The 21527-nt window shown below is 39.5% G+C and overlaps 1 protein-coding gene across 5 annotated transcripts in view; it reads left to right on the top strand.

Moving 5' to 3' along the window:
• Positions 1-14126: 14126 nt before the first annotated feature.
• Positions 14127-21527, top strand: part of AFF4 (ALF transcription elongation factor 4) — a 101869-nt gene continuing 94468 nt past the window's right edge. For all 5 annotated transcript variants that reach the window (XM_059917063.1, XM_059917067.1, XM_059917064.1 and 2 more), the window contains exon 1: positions 14127-14511. The gene's annotated coding sequence lies outside the window, so the exon portion shown is untranslated. The remainder of the gene's footprint in view (positions 14512-21527) is intronic.

Genomic DNA, 21527 nt, shown 5'->3' with positions numbered 1-21527 from the left:
AAAAGAGCAAGACACGCTGCCAACCAGAAATGCACCTTAAATATAAACACACACATAGGTATACTAACACTAATAAAAGGAAAACTAGAGAGACTATATTAATATCAGACCAGTAGATTTCAGAAGAAAGAATATTACCAGGGCCAAAGAAAGTCACTGTGTATGACAATGTGGTCAATTCATCAGGAGGACATAATGATCCTAAACATTTATACATAATAACAGATTTTTAAAATATGTGAAGTAAAACTGATGGAAATAATAAAATGAGAAATAGACAAATCCACAAGTATAGTCAAAGATTTCAATACCCATACTCAGTAACTGGCAGAACAAGTAGACAGAAAATCACTAAGGGTATAGAAGACTTGAGCAATTCAACCAACCAGTTTGACATAATTAACATTTATAGAACACTCCACCCAACAATAGCAGAATACACATTCTTTTGAAAGTGCATCCAGAATATTTACTAAGGTATATTTACCAAGGTAGCCCATATTCCAGATAGTAAAACAAGTCTCAATAAAGCTAAAAGGATTCAAGTCAACTGAAAGAATTTTTTTTGAATATTTATTTATTTGGCTGCGTCGGGTCTTAGTTGCAGCACGCGGCATCTTTGCTGTGGCATGTGGGATCTTTCGTTGCGGCATGAGGGCTCTCCAGTTGCTGCTCTCTAGAGCTCTTGAGCTTAGTTGCCCCACGGCATGTGGGATCCTAGTTCCCTGACAAGAGATCGAACCCACGTTCCCTGCATTGGAAGGTGGATTCTTAACCCCTGGACCACCAGGGAGGTCCCTGAAAGAAATTTTTTTTAATTAACTTTTATTGGGGTATAGTTGATTTACAATGTGGTGTTAGTTTCTGCTGTACAGCAAAGTGAGTCAGAGTTGTGAGTGTTATTCAAGGTCTTACTGAGGACTATAGCCCAGCAGACTATAGCCCAGTAGCTCTGAGTAAACTGCTCCGAAGAGGTGGGAGAGAAGCCAGTTTATATGTGATATTTTTGGCACTCAAATATACATCTTGGTAAAAGATTACTGCTAGTCACAAAGAATAGATATCTCATGATATCTATATGATTTTAGTGCTTTCCTATGTGTGGGAAGATGCAAGAATCTGAGTTCATTAAAATTCTTCCTGAGATAAACATCTAAGGGGCCTCCTTGTCAAAAGCGCAGAGCATCCTGATATCGTCATTTCCTCTGTCTGAAGCACGGACTGCACTGTCAGTGAGTGTCTGCAGCAGGTTAATCCCTGTAGAATTGGGTGGTGAGCAAAAATGCTCTTTTGTTTTTCTTTGTTTACAGTACAGCAAGGTATATCTGACCACAGTGGAATTAAACTAGAAATCAATATCAGAAACATCTCTGGAAAATTCCCCAATATATGGAAACTGAATAACAACACTTCTATATAACTCACGGATCAAAAATGAACTCATTCGTACTTCCCTGGTGGCACAGTGGTTAAGAATCCGCCTGCCAAAGCAGGGCACACGGGTTCGACCCCTGGTCTGGGAAGATCCCACATGCTGCCGTGCAGCTAAGCCCGTGCGCCACAGCTACTAAGCCTGTGCTCTAGAGCCCACAAGCCACGACTACTGAGCCCTCGTGCCGCAACTACTGAAGCCCAAGTGCCTAGAGCCCGTGCTCCGCCACAAGAGAAGCCACCGCAATGAGAAGCCTGCGTACCACAAAGAGAAGCCCGCGCACCGCAATTAAGCCAATGCACCGCAATGAAGAGCAGCCCCCGCTCGCCGCAACTAGAGAAAGTCCGTGTGCAGCAACGAAGACCCAATGCAACCAAAAATAAATAATAAATTAATTAATTTTAAAAAAATGAACTCATGAACTCAAAAGGAATATTACAAATTATATATATATATATTTTGGCCACACCGCACAGCTTGTGAGATACTAGTTCCCCAACCAGTGATCGAACCTGGGACCTCAGCAGTGAAAGCACAGAGTCTTAACCACTGGACCACCAGGGAAGTCCCCCAAATACTTTTTTTTTTCCCACAAAATACTTTTAACTAACCAAAGATGAAAGCAGAACATTTGTGGGATGCTTCTGATGCATACTTAGGGAAAATTAATAGCACTAAATATTAGAGAAAAAGAAAGTTCTCAAAACAACGACTTCAGCTTGCACCTTAAGAAACTAGAAAAAGAAGAGCAAATAAATCCCGAAACAAACAGAAGAAAGGAAATAATAAAGATCAAGAGCAGAGATCAATGAAATAGAAAACAAACTATAGAGAAAGTCAATGAATCTAAAAGGTAGTTCTATGGGAATTCCCTGGCAGTCCAGTGGTTAGGACGCCTCGCTCTCACTGCCGAGGGCCTGGGTTCGATCCCTAGTCAGGGAAATAAGATCCCACAAGCCCCTCGGTGTGGCCAATAAATAAATAAATAAACAAATAAATAAAATGAAATAAAATAAAAGGTAGTTCTAAGAGAAGATTAATAAAATCAATAAATCTCTAGCCAGACAGCTCAGAACAAAAAGAGAGAAGAGGCAAATTACCAATATCAGAAATGAGGGAGATGCTATCACTACAGATTCCACATATATTGAAAAGACACTAAGGGAATAGTAAGACTTTACTCATTTAATAAATTAGGTAAAATGGAAAAGTTCCTTGAAACCCGAACTAACAAGTTTCACTCAAGAATAAGCAGATGACCTAAATACTTGTATTTACTTGTATTTATAAAGGAATTGAATTTTTAGTTAAAAATCTTCCCACAAAGAGAACTCACATTTTCAAAAATGTGATTTTGTACTTTTATAAACATTTAAATTTATAAATGAAATAGAAAATATTGTCTAATTTTTCCTTTGGAATTCTTCTTTGACCCATAGGTTATATAGAGTGTATTATTCAGTTTCCATATATTGGGGGATTTTCCAGAGATGTTTCTGCTATTGATTTCTAGTTTAATTCCACTGTGGTCAGATACAATACCTGGAAATATCTTGTATGACTTGAATCCTTTTACCTTTATTGAGACTTGTTTTACGATCTGGAATATGGACTACCTTAGTAAATACACTTTAGTAAATGTTCTGAGTGCGCTATGAAAAGAATGTATATTCTGCTATTGTTGGGTGGAGTCTTCTGTAAGTGTTAATGTACACAGGTTATGCATGTGGCTAAGGATTGGAAATGAAATTGAACCAATATAAAAAAAAAATGTAGACTTTACTGTTCATTAGTGAGTTTTTTTTCCTGTGTAAATTGCTTGAAATCATATGAAGGAAAACTATGGTTTGGATTGGTATAACTACCCTTCTAGATGGTTCCCAAAGATCCTATTTCCTGTTGTTTATGCCCTTGTATAGTCCCTTCCCCCACCGAATAAAGGCTAACCAAAAAAAAAAAAAAAGAGTAAGGGCTAACCTCTGTGACCAGTAGAACAGTACAAAAGTGACAGTGTGTGACTTCAGAGGCTAGGTCATAAAAGGCATTACAGTTTCTGCCTTGTCTCTTGAAACATTCACTCTAGGATGAACCAGCCTCTGTGGTATGAGGATACTCAAGCAACCTTGTAGAAAGACCCGTATGGAGAGGAACTGAGTCCTCCAAGCAACAACCAGCAGCAACCTGCCAGTCACATCCAGGAGCCACCTGGGAAGGAGGTCCTCCATCCGGAGTTAAGTCTTCATATGATTACAGCCTCTTAAGAGACCCAAGCCAGAACTGTCTAGCAAAGCCACACCTGAATTCCTGACCCACAGAAATTGTGAGAGATAATAAATGGTTATTGTTGTGTTAAGCCACTAAGTTTTGAGCAATTTGTTATGCAATAATTTTAAAAACCTAATGCTCATATGTTTTAAAGTAAACATTTATTCAAAGACCACATTCAAGCTTCTGCTCATCTCCTTTGAGAAGTTTTTCCTAGACAACCTAGCTGAAATAACCCCTGAACTCATTCTATCCCTTTGCTCTGCTTTTTCTTCTTTACATTTATACCCAGAAATTTAGAGGTGTGTGTGTGTGTGTCTTTCTTCTCCACTAAAATGGAAGCCCCATGAGAAAAAGGACTATTTGTTCACTACTGCCCCTAAGACCGAGAGTGCTTAGAACGCTACCTGGTATATCATAGGCACTCTACCAATAATTGTTGAAAGAATGAATAAATTAATAATAACAAAATCATTAATATTCTCATTTGCCTTAATAGTATACTTGGATTTTATTTCGAGGATTCAGATATGTATAGAGACTATGAGCTATGTGTGAATTTGTACTAACTACTTTTCTTAATGTTTGCATTAGGATCATTTTTACAGCAACGTTTTTTGTTGATTCCCTTTTCTTAACAAGGCATTGTGGTAGGTAGCCTCTAAAATGGCTCCCAATGACTTCTGAGTCCTGGTATTCATGTCCTTGTACAGTCCCCTCTCACACTGGATAAGGCTGACTTGTGCAACCAATAGAATATTGCAGAAATGAATGGGACTTCTGATCATAAAAGACATTGGAAATTTTAAATGGAATATCTCATTACAACTGAATTTCTTCAAACAATTTAAAAAATGAAAAAGAGGCTTTAACCAAAGTTTCTGAGTGACTCATTATGCAAGCAAGGAAAGCCATTTACTGATGGCAGGTGCATTAAATCCTGTTTGATTGTAGCAGCCAAAGAAATATATCCAGAGAAAATAAACTTGTTTAAGATTATTAGCCTTTCTGTGAGAACAGTTACTCAGAGCTGAAGACATTGAGAGCAACATCAATAGTCAATTAAGACACAAGGTAAGTCATATCGACTGGTTTTCCTTGACTCTTTAACTTTTTTGTAATAGCCTCTTGAGATATAAAGAACATGCCATACAATTCACCCATTGAAAGTATACAATTCAGAGTTGTACAACCAACACCAGAATCAATTTTTGAAAATTTTTATCACCCTCAAAAGAGACCTTGTACCCATTAGCAGTCGTTACCCATTTCGCCCCCAAGCACCCAGCCTTAGGTAAACACTAATCTGTTTCGGTCTCTGTAGATTTGCCTATTATGAACATTTCATATAAATGGAAGCATACTGTGTATTGTCCTTTGTGCTGACTTCTTTCAGTCAGCATAAAGTTTTCAAGGTTCATCTATAGTGTAGTATATATCAGTATTTCATTTCTTTTTATTGCCAAATAATATTCTATTGTATGGACATGCCACATTGTTTATCCATTCATTAGTTAGACATTGACGTTGTTTTCCATCTCTTGGCTATTATGAATAATGTTGTCATGGACATTCATGTGCAAGTTTTCTGAGGACTTTTTAAAATTCTCTTGGGTGTATTCTTAAGACTCTGGGTTATATGGTAATTTTATGCTTAACCTTTTGAGGAAAGCCAAAAAAACACAAAACAAAACCTCTGTTTATTTTTCAAAAACCGGGTGTTTGTCTTTCCACTTTACTGATGCTGTCCTTTGAAGCACAAAACTTTTTAATTTTGTTGAAGTCCAGTTTATGTTTTTCTTTTGTTGCTTGTACTTTTGGTGTCATATCTAATGTAATAAACCATTGAAGATTTACGCCTATGTTTTCTTTTAAGAGTTTTATAGTTATAGCTTTTACAATTAGGGCTTGGATTCATTTTGAGCTGATTTTTGTATGTTGTGAAGTAGGAGTCCAACGTCATTCTTTTGCATATGGGTATCCAGTTGTCCCAGCATGATTTGTTGAAAAGACTATTGTTTGCCCATTGAATTGTCTTAGAATCCTTGTTGAAAATCAGCTGACCATAAATATGAGGACTTACGTCTAGACTTTCAATCCTATTCTATTCATATATATGTACTTGACTCTTGATGAGTACACAGAAGTTACTGATACCAGTCAGTTGTTTATTCAAGGAATCAATGTTGAGTTTGAAGAATTACCACTAAGAGTAGTCTGTGTGGGACAACTACACATGAGAATATTTTCAGAGAAGTTGAGGAAACCCTAATTCAGTATAACCTGCAGTTGAGCTGAATAAGATGTGTTATAATTGATGGTGGTACCAATAAGTGTGGAGGAGAAAAAGCTTAGTTGGACAGATTTACAAAGCTTTTGAAAATGTAAGGTGTTTAAAGCCTGTTGCAAATATTTGAATTTATCATGTGTCTGTCATCAAACCAACAGTATCAACAGTGAATTTCATTTGCTCTTCTGGACTTAACTACCATAAGTTCCAGGAATTTTTTTAGAAATAAACCTGAGTATCCTGACTTGCTGTACCACACAGCAGTTTGATGGCTTAGTAATGGTAAAGTATTATTGTGATTATTTGAGCTCTGGACTGAGATAGAAATTTTTAAAATTGTGGTAGAATACATATAACATAAAATTTAACGTCTTAACCAATTTTTAATGTACAGTTCAGTGGTATTAAGCACATGCACATTATTGTGCAACCATCACCACTATCCATCTCCAAAACTTGTTTCATCTTGCAAAACTGAAACTCTATACCCATTAAACAATAATTCCGCATTTCCTCCACCCCAGCCCCTGACAACTGCATTCTCCTATCTGTCTCTATGAATTTAACTACTCTTGGTATCTCTTATAAGTGGAATCATACAGTGTTTGTCTTTTTGTGACTGGCTTATTTCACCTAGCATAATATCCTCAAGGTTCATTCATGTTGTAGCATGTGCAAATTTTTCTTCCTTTTTAAAGGTTGAATAATATTTTGTTAATGAATATACCATATTTTGCTTATTCATTCATCCATCAATGGACACTTGGGTTGCTTCCACCTTTTGGCTATTGGGAATAATGTTGTCAGATGGAAGTTTTTGTGAATAAGTGCCCTCAACCACTGTTGAACACTATATGGCTTGGAAATTAGCTTTAACTGAAGACTCAATAATGCTTATTAACAAGTTCAACCTAAGTTACAAGGCAAACTGTTTATATGTGAAATTTTACTGCAGACAAGTCATTTCAGCAACAACTTTTTTTGAATCACAATATCAAGTTGTTTTGTATACTTCCTGTGCTGTCCAAAGTTACAAGTAAAATGTCTATTACCATACAGATTTGCAGCATATATCTTTTCTAAGCTTGAACTACAGTGCCTATGGAGGTTTCTGGACTTTGCGGCAGTGAAAGCATGGAGTCCTAACCACTGGACCACCAGGGAATTCCCAGCAATGAATATTCTTAACTAATATCACATGCCAGTGGATTGATATCAGTATTTGGCAGTACCTATCTGTGTGAAAAGATGTTTTCAAAATGAAATACATAAAACTTTACAACAGATAAGCATTAACAGAAGAATATCTGAAATCACATTTGATGATAGGAAATATTAACTTTGAATCCCAAGTAAAATTAAAAGAAAAATTATTATTCTCATTAGTAGAGTTGAATTACAAAGCTTAATTACTACATTTTGAATTTAATGAAAAATTGACAGAAAAAAATTTTAATCTATTACGTACCTACACGAAATCCTTGATTTTTGCCACTTGGCCTGTAAAGCCTAAAATATTTACTATCTGGCCTTTACAGAAAAAGTGCCAATCCCAGAAAGAAAGAGAGAGAAAAGAGCTAAAGATCAAATCTTGAGACACCTCTATTCAGAAGTCAGGGAAAGGTAAAGGATCTCCTGCAAATGAGACTGAAAAGCAGCAGCCAGGAGGGAAACTTGGAGAGTGTGGCATCTCAAAAACCAAGAGAAGAAAGTGTCTCAAACAAGAGAAAATGGTTAACTGTGTTAAACACTAGTAAGGTAAATACAAAGACTCAACTTTTGGATTTGACAGTGTGGGAACTGATGGTGATCTTGGTGAGTAGTTTCAGTGGCATGGTGGTAGCGGAAAAGATAGAGAGGAAAAGGTTAAAAAAATTAAATAATGCACCTGAAAATGTTTAGCTTTGTGCCTGGCACATAGTATGTACAGTAATTATCATTGAAGCAGACATGGATGTTGCTCGCCCATGTCCCTCACCTCTACCATTTCAGGAATATCAGTGTAACTTTGAATTATGCAGATGTTCCTGATTTTATTTGCCTGAAAAACGTCTCTGGCTGCTGTAGTTTGCTCTGCTTACATGCAACAGGCCAGAGTTGCTAGAAAGCCCTCAACAGTGATCAACAGGAGTAGTTATATAAATACTCCAGGGACTTCCCTGGTGGTCCAGTGGTTAAGACTCCGGAGTCCCAGTGCAGGGGGCCCGGGTTCAATCCCTGGTCAGGGAACTAGATCCCGCATACCGCAACTAAGAGCCCGCATGCAGCAACTAAAAGATCCCGCGTGCCTCAACGAAGATGCTGCACATGGCAAGGAAGATCCCTCACACGGCAAGGAAGATCCCGCGTGCTGCAGCTAAGACCCAGTGCAGACAAATAAATGAATAAGTAAATAAATAATAATTAAAAAAATACTCCAGCTTCCTTGCCCCTCAGATGTGGTAACTGAGATATGTGTTCTCCAGTGTTCCCCAGAAGGATTACGAATGGGAAGACCTGGTACTTGTGCAATTTGAAACAACCATCCCCCAGAAATTTGATTCGTAATCATGACACCTCATGTAACAGTGAAGATTTGGACTGATCATGGCTCTAGATGTTAATATTCTCCAACTCATGCTGAAAAATGGTTGCAAAGTCAGACACTGAGAATTGAAACTGTCTATATCCACATGGATTACTGTCAACATTAAATATCTACATGGATTACTGTCAACATTAACATAATTTTATTATTTCATTGTCATCTTCAACATTACTACTATTCCAGGAACATTTGACCAGGAACAGAAAAATTGCAACTTTTCATTTCAGAAACTTCTCAAAGTCTCATTTAAATGAACACAAAACTACTCCACTTTTCAATAGATGACTTAATTTTACTTATTTATTTGGCTGCACCACGTGGCTTGCAGAATCTTAGTTCCCCAACTAACCAGGGATCGAACCCCAGGTCTCCCGCAGTGGGAGACCAGAGTCCTAACCACTGGACTGCCAGGGAATTCCCTATTTATTTATTTTTATTGAGGTATAGTTGATTTACATTGTTGTGTAGTTTCTCCTGCACAGCAAAATGATTCAGTTATATATATATACTTGTATATGTTCTTTTTCATATTCTTTTCCATTATGGTTTATTGTGTGACACTGAATATAGCTCCCTGTGCTATATAGTAGGACCTTGTTGTTTATCCATTCTATAGACAACAGTTTGCATCTGCTAACCCCAAACTCCCAACCCATCCCTTCCCCATTCAATAGATGAATTTAAATGACAGTTTACACTGTGTGGTGGGCAGAATAATGGTCCTTCAAAGGTGTTTATGTACTAATCCCTGGAACCTTTGAATATGCTATGTTACATGCAAAATGGAATTAAGGTGGCAGATGGAATTAAGGTTACTAATTCAGCTGACCTTAATATAGAGAGATTATCCTAAATTATTTGAGTTGGTTCACAGTAATCACAAGGGCTCTCAAAAGTAGAAGAGGGAGGCAGAACAGAAGGTCAGAGTGATGTGATTTAAGAAGGAGTCAACCAGCCCTTGCTGACTGTGAAGATGGATGAAGGGGTCACAAGCCAAGGAATGTGGGCAGCCTCTAGAAGATGGAAAAGAGCCCCTGGTAAAGAACCTCCGGAAAGGAGCAGTCTTGCCAACACTCTGATCTTAACATAGGGAGACCTGTGTCAGACTTCTGATTTATAAAATTGTAAGATGATAAATTTGTGTTATTTTAGGCCTCTAAGTTTGTGGTAATTTGTTAAAGCGGCAATAAAAACTAATACACTCTCAAGACGCTTTAAAACCTTTACCTTGCTGTGTGTGCTAATCCTAACCTATTATACCATGATTCTTATCCAATCCTAATCAAGCCCCCTAAACTGAAAACCCCCCTTAGAACAGACCCCAAAACCTTATAAGTGTTCCAATTTCCCCTTGGAAATGCTACTGAAAACATCAAGGCACTGGTCTCTTTTATCAGTAAGTAATAAACTCAGCTTTGCCTTATCAACACACCATTTTGGTGCTATTTTTTTTGGTGCCAGCATTTGACCATCGTTTTATCCATATGCCTAGAACAGTACCTGCTATATAGTAGATGTTTAATAAACATTTGATACATAATGAATAAATTATCTGAGTTTCTAAAATAACATGGAATAATATTTATGTAGATATATTTATGACTTAGTAATTCCTATGTCTAGAAGTGACTTTCAGAAAATCATTTTAAAGCCTGAGTGAAACCTTGTACGTGGATGTTTATATGTTTTATTCATAATCATTAAAAACTGGAAGCAACCCAAATGTCCTTCAACTGATGAATGCCTAAACAGGCTATGTTATAGTAATAGAATACTACTCAGCAATAAGAAGAGATAAATTACTGAGACATGCAACAACGATAGATGGATCTCAAAGGCATTATGCTAAGTGAATAAAGGCAGACTTAAAAGGTTACATACTGTATGATTCTATTCATGTGATATTCTGGAAAAGGTAAAAGTATAGGGACAGAAAGCACATCAGTGGTTGCCAAGAACTGGGGTTGAGGTGAGGCATTCATTACAAAGGAGCAAGAGGGAATGTTTGGGGGTAAAGGAAATGTTCTATATTTTGATTGGGGTGGTGGTCACATAGCTGTATGCATCTGTCAGAACTCATAGAACCATACATTGAAAAGGATAAATTTTACTGTATGTAAATTTTATTTCTTTTTAATTTTTTTTTTGAACTATAGTGGATTTACAATGTTGTGTTAGTTTCTGGTGTACAGCAAAGTGACTCAGTTTTATATATATATATATATATATATATATATATATATATATATATATTCTCTGTATGTAAATTATACCTCCACAAAAATCTGACTTAACACCCCAGGGGCTTCCCTGGTGGCGCAGTGGTTGAGAATCTGCCTGCCAATGCAGGGGGCACGGGTTCGAGCCCTGGTCTGGGAAGATCCCACATGCCGCGGAGCGACTAAGACCGTGAGCCACAATTACTGAGCCTGCGCGTCTGGAGCCTGTGCTCCGCAACAAGAGAGGCCGCGATGGTGAGATGCCCGCGCACCGCGATGAAGAGTGGCCCCCACTTGCTGCAACGGAGAAAGCCCTCGCACAGAAACGAAGACCCAACACAGCCATAAATAAATAAATAAATAAATAAGTAAAAATTTTAAAAACAAACAAAAAAACCCCAGAACTCTACTGAGAATTGCTGCTGTAACAATATATACTGAATACTTTGTTCAAATATTGCCTGTTAATAAAAGTCATATTTTTCTTTGAGATTTTTTTTCTCTTAAAGTTCTATGGTTGGTATTTTCTGATATTACACCAAACCGTGCAGTTGACTTACATTGTTCTAGAACATGAAGTTAGAGACAGAAAATTCACTGTTAAAATGCATGCATCTGATTAAATAAAATGACAGAGTATTAAAATGTTACGAGTTGAGAAATATATAATTAGGAATTTTTTCTCTCATTGCTAAAAGGGAAAGAAATTCCGATTTGCAGAATAATTCCAAAGGAAAGTCTATTTTTTCCACCCCAGCCCCCCTTTTGTTTGTTTTTTGTTTTTTTTTTTGTCTGTGTTGGGTCTTCGTTGATGCGCACAGGCACTCAGTAGTTGCGGTGCGTGGGCTTCTCAATGCGGTGGCTTCTCTAGCCGTGGAGCACAGGCTCTAGGCGCACGGGCTTTAGTAGTTGTGGCTCGTGGGCTCTAGAGCGCAGGCTCAGGAGTTGTGGCACACGGGCTTATTTGCTCCGCATGTGGGATTTTCCCAGACCAGGGATCGAACCCGTGTCCTCTGCACTGGCAGGCGGATTTTTAACCACTGTGCCACCAGGGAAGTCCCCTCTTTTGGTTTTTACGTAAGGTCTCATTTATATTGAAAAATTATCGTGATAATTTACGGAACAAAAAGCATATTATCTTTTGGTTAGCCAAGTAACATTTACACCAAAATAAGTAAAGGAATCTTCTTGTAAAGTTTATGACATATATTCAATGTTTTAATACTTCTTTAATTGTGTAAAATGATGATCTTTCTTGTTGTCAGTCTCCATCTTCACTCCCTTCCTATACAGGCTTGTAAATCTTCCAAGGCAGAATACAAAAGAAAACACGTGAAATTGGCACTACATCTATGGAGGACAATTTGGCAATCTCTATCCAAACTGAAAATACCTTTTGATTTAAAGATTGCGGTCTAATGAGTTATTGGTATAATTATCCATTTTATGAGACTATTAGTTGCAGCTTAGTTTGTAATTTAGTAATGGCTTGGCAACAACCTAAATGTCCACCTGTAGGAGATTAGTTAAAATAAATTGATATTTGCATACAGTGGAATATTACACTGCTCCTAGGAAGAATGAGACACTTCTTTACACAGTGATATGGAAAGATATCCAGGATATTTTAAGTGAAAAAAGGAAGGAACTTAACAGTGTATATAGTACGTTATCTTTTGCATAAAAAGAGGTACATATAAGTGTATTTTAATATATATTTACAACATATCTTGGGAAGGCTACATTAAAAAATGCTAAGTGATTGCCTCCGGAACTGGAGTAGTTGAAGGGCAGGGATGGGACTGCCAATTATTTTACACTATATTTTGTCACAGTTCATTTTGAGTTTTGCATGAAATCATTTCCTAATTTATATAGATAGATAAAATCTATATAAAGAGTTTAGCTTAAAAGAATATGTGGTCACTTCAGAATTTTTTTTTTTTTTTTTTTTATATGAGGATATATAAGACCAACCCTCTTTTTTTTTTTTTTTTTTTTAAAGCACTTTTCTTTTTTATAGCTACTTTATTTATTTATTTTTTATTTTATTTTTGGCTGTGTTGGGTCTTCGGTTCATGCGAGGGCTTTCTCTAGTTGAGGCAAGTGGGGGCCACTCTTCATCGCGGTGCGCGGGCCTTTCACTATCGCGGCCCCTCCTGTCGCGGGGCACAGGCTCCAGACGCGCAGGCTCAGTAGTTGTGGCTCACGGGCCCAGCTGCTCCGTGGCATGTGGGATCTTCCCAGACCAGGGCTCGAACCCGTGTCCCCTGCATTAGCAGGCAGATTCTCAACCATTGCGCCACCAGGGAAGCCCCCAGAATTTTAAAAAGAAAAACATTATACTACTATTGCTGATGAATTACCAGCTTTTAAGCCTAATAAAAACATTTTCATATGCACACTCTTTATAGTTTATCATAAAGCTCCTCAAAATCCTTGAATTTTATTTTTAAAAATCTTTAAAATGCTTGCTTCAAAATTAGTAGAGAGTGAAAAAAACACCTTCATGAGGCTCCTTCATGGAAAGAAAACAGATAAGAAGCAGGAAATTATAAAGTGTTTTCCAAAATAATGAACCCAAAGTAGTTTCTCTGGACAGTTACCGTACTGGGTTCTATGAGACCCTTTGAAAATCCTGTCTAATCTATAACTATGGCTTTACTCTCAATTAAATTATAGCTTGCCCTGACCGGCAGGATGTTAAGAACTGAAGAAAAGTGTTCGGAATGATATCTTGAAAAAAAGTATTAACAGCAGAAGCTGTTTAGATGACCAAGAAAAAGGGCTGGCTTGGCTTCGTCTGAGAAGTTCAAGCGAGGTTCTAGACGGCCTCCTGCAGAGAAATTCCCAGCAGACTTCCTTTTCTGGCCGGACCTGTCGAGGGCCGCCACACTGGCTCCGGGCTTCGACAGCAGCTCCGCACCACGGGCCTGGGGGCTTCGGCCACACCCTCAGGAGGGGCGGACTGCCTGACCTCCTGAGCCCCAGAACCAGTAGATCCGGCTCCACCCGGCCCCGCCCTTCTGAACCTCGCTAGCGGCTACGCGCTGGATGGTGTGCGCGCCGAAGTGTGCGCGCGCGAAGTGTGGAGGCCCGATCCAGCCTGTCCCGCCCAGTCAGACGCGGCCGCCGGACTCAGGGGCTCGGACCTAGGCCACCTGGGCCAGTACCCGGCCAGCCCGTAGTCGTCGGACCCGACCGCCGCGCACGTCACCACCTCCAGCGTCACCTCCCGGCGCTGTAGGATCCGCAGCTCTCCGCTTTTCTGACGGGGAGGGGCGCGGCGTCGCCACGTGACGCCTCGTCCCCGCCCTGCCCTGGTCACATGGGTGGCGCGGCTGCTGCGTCAGTCACTGTCCTGGGTGCGGGAGTCGAGCGCCGTCGCTGCCGCCGCCAGCGGATGGGGCGGGGGATCCCGGTGCCAGGTCCTCGTCAGCCCGCCCCTGCCTCCTCAGCCAGCCGTCCCGATCTGAGCTCGACAGTCATGGAGCGGGGCGGAACCTCCGCCTGTGCTGTGTGAGGTGCGTCGCCACCGCCGCCGCCTGCGCTTTTCGAGACCTGCCGAACCCCCGCCGCCGCCCGGAGCTCCTCGCCCTTGGCAGTCTGTCGCCGCCCCCCGAGCGGGTTCGAATGCGCGTCCGGTGAAGGTGCAGGCCCGGCGCCGCCTCTGCCGCAGCCGGGAAATGGTTCGGGCCTAGCGGAGCCGGGACTGGAGGTGAGAAGAGCAGACAGACGGGCTGAGGGCCGGGCCCGGCCGCGGGGAGGGGCTGGGGGGAGGGGAGGACAGGGTCCGTTTGGGGGCTCGGAGAGACCCTCCGGGCTAGGGCTGCTCGATCCGGCTTCCCTCGTCTTCGCGTTCCACCCCCGACCCTCAAAAATATAAATTAATTAAAAAGGCTAACCCAGTCCTAACAAAAATTCCCAGAAATCAATCTTTTCACTGTTTCTCCTTTCCCCTTTCGTCCATTAATCCATTCCTTCCCTCAGAAATTCCATCGACTGATCTGTTACTTTTTAATACCCTTCTCAATTTCAAGTTATTTCTAGTTAAAGAGAAAATAGGCCTAGGTTCTGGCTATCATTACCCAACTAGTTCTCGCTTTCCTTCTCGCGATCCTGCGTATGTCCTCCTCCACCTCCTCCACCTCCTCCTCCTCCTCCTCCCCCCCTCCACCTCCCCCCCTCCACCTCCCCCCCCTCCTCCTCCTCCCCGCCCCCCCCGCAAAAAAAAAAAAAGGAAAAAAAATTTCCGCCTTCGACTGGCGAAGGGGGCTGACTAAAAATGGGAATGTGGGGGTGTAATACTTGAATACCCCCCCATAACTTCTGAATCGGTTAGCTAGTTACCCCGATAGCTTGCATTTGGATATTGATGTGTAGGCCTTTCCTCCAGCTGCCTGTGCCCGGGGTTAGTCTCGTAATTGACGTCAGTGCTTTGTTCCTTCCACTTTGCTGTTCCTTCCACTCTTTGAGGATGGATCATGGGATATAGGAGTTTGAGGAGTATCCTTATTGCCTTTTCTTTCACAAACGGTATCATTTGTAGGAATGATACAAAGGTGCAAATTTGTACAAAGATACAAATCTGAAATGCTTTTGTACGGAGTTAAACTAAGACGAAGAGTTCGATTTAGGGTTCTCATAGTCACTTGCAATTAAGAATTGTGCGATTTCTTTTCTGCTGGCCTGTTGGAGATTTTAAACTAAGGCCAGTCCCTTTTCCAGTTACCACTGTTTTTCCTTACAGAATCTAGGCTATAGTTCCTTGTGAATAGGATGTTTGTAAATGTGACGTTTAAAATGTCTTGTTTTTGAGGGTTCAAATGTTAAAAGCGCAAAGCTTTGTTTCCATATTGATTCTGCAAAGCTTTGTAAAGTGCTCCTTTTATTTAACTGTCCTTTAACTTATCAAAATTGAAATATGAGAACTTTCTTAATTTGACATTTAATAAAGAGCCTCTGTGGCCTGTGAATCTTGCCTAGAATCATCTTTGGTTTTACGTGCATGAAGAAGTGTTGGCAAGTGGCCATCTGGTTTTTAACAAAGCTGGCTTCTTTAAATTGCTCAGGTTTATTTTACTTATTCATCAATGCCTCCTTCAGTCTCCAAACATTAAAAAAAAAAATCTTAAGAAGTTATTTTAAATTATCTTTTAGCGTTAACTTACCTGAGGCAATAAAAAGAAAATTTTTTTTTTTAACACCAGCATTTTCATTCAGTTTGTGGTGGCTTGCAGGCTGATGGCTTTGGTTTTTGTTAGCTCTACAGGAACAGTAGGCAGATTTTGCTTTCAATAAAATTCTGTGTCAAGTGGAGGCAAGATAGGATGTTTGTGAGTGACCAAACTTTTACTGTTTGATTTAAAAAAAAAGAGCTTAGCTGTGATTATTGGAAAATGGTCTACAGTTTTGAGGTGTAAAGGTGATTCTACAGTGCTTTGAAGCTGTGTAATTAAGCATTCTTAAAGATAGCATATTTTCATTCAGATTCAGTTTCTGCTTGTCAGATGATGTACATTCCCTTCTCTGTGCTCTTGAGATACTGTACCCCCTTTGTGACAGTTGATGCATTCTGCTTTGTATTGTAATTTTTTTATAGATCTGTCATGTCTTTAGAGCAAGAACTATATTTATACCTCTTTGTGTCCTCCCCAATATTTTATACAATTACTAGGTTGAATTTGAATGTGATATCCAACCCAAGATTTCACAAAAGGGTACTCTTAAAAAAAAAAAGCTGTATGAGCAAGTGATCAGTATTTATTTGTAGGGGAAAAAGTAGCTATCAGCTACAGAAGATGACAGAAGGTGAAGCCTTCTAAAATTATGTATCTTACATTTTTTTAAGAGTTAAGGTAAATGTCATGGTTTTATGTGTACCTGAGAGGAACAAAGAAAACAGGTATTTCTTCTTTTGTGGCCATCTACTGGTTTAGAATGGAGTCCAAAATGTATGAGGGCTTCTCTTCATAGTATTTTTCATAAAAATCAAAGAGGTAGTCTTTTTTTTAATATAAATTTATTTATTTATTTATTTATTTATTTATGTATGTCTGTGTTGGGTCTTCGTTGCTGTGTGCGGGCTTTCTCTAGTTGCTGCTAGCGGGGGCTACCCTTTGTTGTGGTACCAGGCTTCTCATTGCCGTGGCTTCTCTTGCAGCTCTAGGCGCGCAGGTTTCAGTAGTTGTGGCACGCGGGCTCAGTAGCTGTGGCTCGCGGGCTCTAGAGCGCAGGCTCAGTAGTTGTGGCGCATGGGCTTAGTTGCTTCACGGCATGTGGGATAGTCCTGGGCCAGGGCTCGAACCCGTGTCCCCTGCATTGGCAGGCAGATTCTTAACCACTGCGCCACCAGGGAAGTCCCCAAAGAGGTAGTCTTAAATATTGAAGGCACACCTGGACAGTGACCCAGAAGTGCAGTGTGTATTATAAAAATGGATAACTTAGATTTGATTTTATTTTACTATTTTTTAAATTTATTTTTTATTGAAGGATAGTGGATTTACAGTGTTGTGTTAATTTCTGCTGTATAACAAAGCGACTCAGTTATATACATATATGCATTCTTTTTTATATTCTTTTCCATTATGGTTTATCCCAGGATATTGAATATAGTTCCCTGTGCTATGCAGTGGGACCTTGTTGTTTATCCATTCTGTATGTAATAGTTTGCATCTACTAACCCCAAACTCCCAGTCCATCCCCTGCCCCCATGTCTGTTCTCTATGTCTTTTGAGTCTGTTTCTGTTTTGTAGATAGGTTCATTTGTGCCATATTTTAGATTCCATATATAAGTGATATCATATGGTATTTGCCTTTCTCCTTCTGACTTACTTTACTTAGAATGATAATCTCTAGTTGCATCCATGTTGCTGCAAACGGCATTATTTTGTTCTTTTTTATGGCTGAGTAGTATTCCATTGTATATATGTACCACATCGTCTTTATCCATTCATCTGTCAGTGGACATTTAGATTGTTTCCATGTCTTGGCTATTGTGAATAGTGCTGCTATGAACATAGGGGGTGCATGTATCTTTTTTTTTTTTTTTTTTTTAAACTTATTTATTTATTTATTTATTTATGGCTGTGTTTGGTCTTCGTTTCTGTGTGAGGGCTTTCTCTAGTTGCGGCAAGTTGGGGGGCCACTCTTCATCGCGGTGTGCAGGCCTCTCATTATCACGGCCTCTCTTGTTGCAGAGCACAGGCTCCAGACGCGCAGGCTCAGTAATTGTGGCTCACGGGCCTAGCTGCTCCGCGGCATGTGGGATCTTCCCAGACCAGGGCTCGAACCCGTGTCCCCTGCATTGGCAGGCAGATTCTCAACCACTGCGCCACCAGGGAAGCCCCCGCATGTATCTTTTTGAATTATAGTTTTGTCCGGATATATGCCCAAGAGTGGGATTGCTGGGTCATATGGTAGATTTTATTTTTTATTTCAGCTCTATTCTACAGATAACTTACTATAAAAACTTTCCTGTATAATGTAAAGGATTTCCAGCTCTATTCTACGGATAAGTTACTATAAAAACTGTCCTGTATAATGTAAAGGATTTCCAGCTTTTGAACCCCCAGTCTTCATTATGGTTTTCCTATTTCCTTTTTTATTTCCTCTGAAAAGTTGGAACAATTATATTGATTTCTGGGAGGGTGTTTGCCAGTCTCAGTTAATTGTGAAATAAGGTGTAGTCAGTGACTAAAAATTGCTTAAAGCTAACCTGACCTGTTACCTTGCTACTTTTCCCTTTGGTTTAAGGAGAGCACCCCTACTTGCAGTAACGCCCCACACCCAGAGATTGACATGAATGGATTGCTCTGGAAAGCCAGTATGGTTTGGCTACCCAGATACTGTCGTGATCTGTCCTGGGACTGGGCTTCCTCGGTCTGCTTTGGGCCTGAATGGGTCTCCCATGATTTTGTCAGCTTGGAGCTGCCTAGTGGGTTATGACATTTCACTTTGACTTTTCCTTTTCTTGTCATCACTAGGGTAGGGACAGTTTAATGGAAAGGTGAATAGAGTCAATACTCTTCATAGATAGGCCTTCCCACCTCTTTCCAATTGCTATCATTTCTTCTATCTGGAATATCACTTTTCCAGTCTTGTTCCCTATCTCTTAACATTTCATCATCTTTTAAGGCACAATGCAAATACCATTGCCTTAAGTTTTGCTTGATTCCCTACCCCAGTAGTGACTTATCTCCTTTGAATCCCTGTATCGCTTTGTATCTCTCTTAATATTTGTTATGCAGCTAACTATGGGACTATAGCAGGCTGGATGACTTTGAGGACAATCAGTGAAGACTCACTAGTAGAATAAAGACTGTGTTATACTATTTTATTGTATACTCTAAGAAATAAAACAATAATCCAATTTAAGATTTTACTAAAAAAATTAACAGTAATTCCTTAATATCATCACATATTCTACTCGGTGTTGAAATTTCCCCAATTACAGTTTTTGTTTTGTTTTAACAGTTTGTCTGAATTAGGATCCAAATAAGGTTCATACATTATATTGTGTTGATGTGTGTCTCAACCCTCTTTTCTTTCTGTCTTTTTGTTCTTGTTCCTATACAATTGGTTTGTTAAAGAAACCAAGCCTTTGCCCTATGAGATTTCTCACAGTCTGGATTTTGCTGATTACATCCCTGTGGTTTCATGTAATATGTTCTTCTGTCCACTGTTTTTCCTGTAAATTGGTAATTACATCTAGAAGCTTGCTCCGATTCAGGCTTGGATTTTTTTTTTTTTTTCAATGGGAAGAATACTTAATAGGTAGAGTTGTGTACTTCCTATGTATTCTTAAACCCTCAGCCTGGCTTCTCATCCTAGCATGCCAGTGAAATTGCTCTTATCAGGGCCACCTGTGACTTCTACATTGACAAATTGTATAATCATTGCTTACTCCTTTACCTCTTTCTATACTTGACATTGTTAACCATTGTCTCCTTGATACTGCTTTTTTTTTCCTTGACTTTTATGACTCTGTCCCTTTCCTGCCTTTCTTACTACTAGCTGATTCTTTGCAGACTCTTAATTCTCTGCTAATCATATTGATATTTATGAATTTCCACCTTGACCTTCTCTTTTCACTTTTCCTGGTGATTTTTTCCATTTTTGTTGTTGTAGCTACCATCTTTAAGTGTTTTAAACTCACCAGAACTCTTTGATCCAACTGAATATCCCTGTTTAGATTGTCCAATAGGTACTTTGTTTTAGTTAGGAGAGCGACACATACCTAACTGAAGCAAAAAGAAGAATTTTTTGGAAACATACGGGTATCCATGAATTCTCAGAAAGGCAATCAAGCCATAGGAGGACAGCTAGAACTCAGGAACAGCTAGATCCAGGGGCTCCATATGTGGTCAGGAGTATCTCTTTATGTCTCACAAGATACTCTTTTTTTTTTTTTTCCACACAAGATACTCTTTGTGTGTTCAGTTCTTTCTTGCTGCAGGTCAGTTTTTAACACTTACTAATATCTTTTGAGTTTTAAATCTTCTAGCTTCTGCCATCAGAGAGACTGACCTGATTCTCAGTCTCAAATCTCAGGAAAGGGACTTGTTAGGTTATATGTCCAGCTCTGGACCACAGCTGTGGCTAGTGGGCTACATCCCAGAGAGAAGAGGAGTAAAGGACACTCTAAAACATAGTTGTCCAGTTCATTCATTCCATGGCTATTTAGCACACACACAAAGAGTCCTACTTTTCTTATATATATTAAATATTTTCTTTAACATAATCTCACTATCTCTATATACCAGCAAACACTCTCATCTCTTCTGTGGAAACAACCCAAATTCATATCTACTTACCACATCCAGAGGTCATTGTTCTCTGAGTCCAGATTCTAAAGGTGATACTCTTTGTTAATCAGGCCTAGATATACTTTGTCACATGTTTGAAAATTGTGGACTAAATACTGAATTTAACCATCCCCAGCATAACTGATACACAGTGGTAGAAAAAAAAAAATAGCTGAACTCTCATGAGGCGAGGGGAGAGGAAGGTATCATTGTTCCGAAACTTAACACCATATCTTGCTGGACAGGTACAGTAGAAGGTAAATGATAGAACCGGCAAATTGCATGGGCCTTCATTTGTTAACTTACTTCCTTGCAAATGGAGTGAGTTCTTTGGCAGCCAAATGAAGATTTTCAATTCTGTCCACTAGAAAGATTTTGCTTTTCTGACACTTAGAGGACATTTGAAATAGAGGGCAGTTCTGTGTTGCCTTAGCACAAGGGTTGACACACTACGGTTAGTAGGCCCAATGCTGCCTGCTTTTGTATGGCCTGAGAGCTAAGAATGGTTTTTACATTTTTTTTAAATGGTGGGAAAAAGTCAAAAGAATATTTTGTGGTATGTGAGAATTATAGGAAGCTCACAATTCAGTGTCCATGAATAAAGTTTTATTGGAGCACAGAAAACACACCCATTTGTTTTTGTATTGTATGTAGGTGCTTTTGCTGATACAGTGGCAGAGTTGAGTAGTCCTAACTTTATGGCCTGTGAAGCCTAAAATATTTACTGTGTGGCTTTAAAAAAGTTTGTCAACTTTTGTCTTAGCAGATCAAATGGCCCTTAGTGGATATTTGAGTCTGAGGATTGCCTTAGGGTTGAGCAGTTAGTTACAAGGTCCTATTTACTGTGGTGGTTGTTAGGGGATTTTTTGTTTGATTGTATGTGTGTGTGTGTGTGTATATATGTATATGTATATATATATATATCTGT

This window comes from Balaenoptera ricei, chromosome 3 (assembly GCF_028023285.1).
Source record: "Balaenoptera ricei isolate mBalRic1 chromosome 3, mBalRic1.hap2, whole genome shotgun sequence".
Classification (NCBI taxonomy): domain Eukaryota; kingdom Metazoa; phylum Chordata; class Mammalia; order Artiodactyla; family Balaenopteridae; genus Balaenoptera; species Balaenoptera ricei.
Note: the sequence above shows the minus strand (reverse complement) of the source record. Positions and strands in the feature narration are given on the sequence as shown.